This window comes from Octopus bimaculoides, chromosome 3 (genome assembly GCF_001194135.2).
Source record: "Octopus bimaculoides isolate UCB-OBI-ISO-001 chromosome 3, ASM119413v2, whole genome shotgun sequence".
Lineage (NCBI taxonomy): Eukaryota > Metazoa > Mollusca > Cephalopoda > Octopoda > Octopodidae > Octopus > Octopus bimaculoides.
In genome coordinates this window covers 33,915,784-33,917,923 of record NC_068983.1, presented here as the reverse complement: position 1 = coordinate 33,917,923, position 2,140 = coordinate 33,915,784, and the positions used below count along the sequence as shown (strand labels likewise).

Sequence of the window (2,140 nt, the reverse complement as noted above, 5' to 3'; positions counted from 1 at the left end):
TATATATATATATATATATATATATATATATGCATGTATGTATATACACATATATGTACGTATGTATATATATACATTATTTACATATGAATTTTAAATTTTCCTTCTTTCTGAAATTTCAACAGATATGAAATATATATCGTTTGAAAGATAGCACTAGGAGTATGGTCTGTTTTACACCAAACTCAGTATGATAGGAAAATAGTCTTAAACATCTAATAGATTACAATGTTTGTGAATACAATCATATATACGTGTTTGAACCCCCGTGTAGTGTGTCTGTGTGTCTGTGTTTATGTTTATGCATATATGATGCATTCTCCGGTCGAAGATGAAGCGTGAGAGTTCAGCTGATACAGCTGAACAACCTGTACAAATGATTTGCTTATAGTGATCAAATGTATGTGGTGTACATTAGATCACTACCTCCGACAAATGGATGTTGCCTAAAACAGGTGCAAGGTGTCGAAGTGATTGCAGAGCAAGGTGAGATCAAGTATTTTGCTCAAGAACACAAAGCACCACCCAGGCTGGGAACTGAAACCACGATCTCGCGATCGTGAGTCTAACGCCCTAACCATTAAGTGATGCGCCTCTGTCTGTCTGTCTGAGTTTGAGTGTGTTTATTCGTAGGTTCTTAATATGTGCTTGTGCATCTATAATGTGTCCATTTATGTATATACTTGTATATTTTACAGATTAAATATTTTTGCAAAGGAACAACGCTTTCGCTAATTCCTAGGTAGATTCTGTTTCAGACGGGCTATGTAGGAATAAGCGAAATTTGAGAGACTTTACTAAAACTTTAAATCTATAAGATAAAAACATTTGCTCTGCAGTTGTATTGAAAGCTTAAAGCACTTAAAGCGGATTAAATCCGCACAAAATTTTATTACTGTTGATAGCAATGAGTAGTTTTATCCCAGGTCTTTGAGAACACCTCTCCTTATGCTGCGAGGAGCGATCATACACCGAGCGACCCTCTTTACAAAAGTTAATATTTCAAATTTGATCATTTTTCTCATATGTTCCATCATTTAATTTAATAATTTTCTCATATAATTAATAATTTTCACACATATTTAATAATTTTCTCACATATTTCATCAGATATTTCCTGTAGAGCAGGAATCCAGATAGTTTTAGTGGTAAATATGAAAACCGTACCTATAGGAGATGTTGAAAAAAAGTTTTGGAGAAGTAGAAAATCACAATTCTTAATGCTGGTGAATAATTAACACCATTATAGGAATGACATGAAATTTAATTCCGCTGTCAAATGGTTAACTTGTTCAGAGTTTACGTTGGTTTTATGCACTCTTTCATCTTTGATTCAGTTACTTATGTATACACACATACACGCGGTGGGCGCACGCACACACAACACACATACATACGCATAGACGCATAGACCAACAGACGCATAGACCGACAGACGCATTTGTATTTATATATATATATATATAAATTATTAAGGTGGCTATTCTCAATTTACAACCGAAAATCCCAAGTATAATCATCACTAAAGTGACGGAGGGTGGTTACCCACCACCAGCATTGCTAGAAATAAAAGTCAAAACAACCCTCAGCCACATGAGAGCACTTTTCTAACGACTGAAAAAGGAGACAAGCTCCCTATGGCTAAAAAATGGAACCATATCATCGATGATTTCAGATTTCATTAATCTTCACCAGTGACCCATTACTCCGCTGCAGAGGGTTAAAGAACCTAAGTCACCCTGCCAGCCTTATAGAGAACGCCGTAGGAAACATTGACTGATTCCGAAAATGGTGAAGTGAGAATTATAAATTATTAAGGTGGGTATTCGCAATTTACCACCGAAAGGCAACAAGTATAGTCGTCACTATATGAGAGTGTGTGCGCGCACGCGCGTGTGTACGATGGGGATGCTGAAAGGGTCTCGCGAAAGGTCTGGTTGGAGGCACAAACTTCTGAGTTCTTTTACAAGGTTTAGAAAAAGGGATGGACTGTTGCAATAAGTGTGTGAATCTGAGAGGAGAATATGTTGAATAAAAACATAGTTGATCCTCCCGTATTTTCTGTTACCAAAAGCCAGAAACTTTTCAGCACCCCCTTATGTGTGTGTATGTATATATATATATATATATATATATATAT

General features: G+C 35.9%; 1 protein-coding gene across 1 annotated transcript in view; it reads left to right on the top strand.

Moving 5' to 3' along the window:
- Nucleotides 1–2,140, top strand: part of LOC106877299 (metabotropic glutamate receptor 8) — a 679,235-nt gene that overhangs the window by 132,096 nt on the left and 544,999 nt on the right. The window lies entirely within an intron of this gene.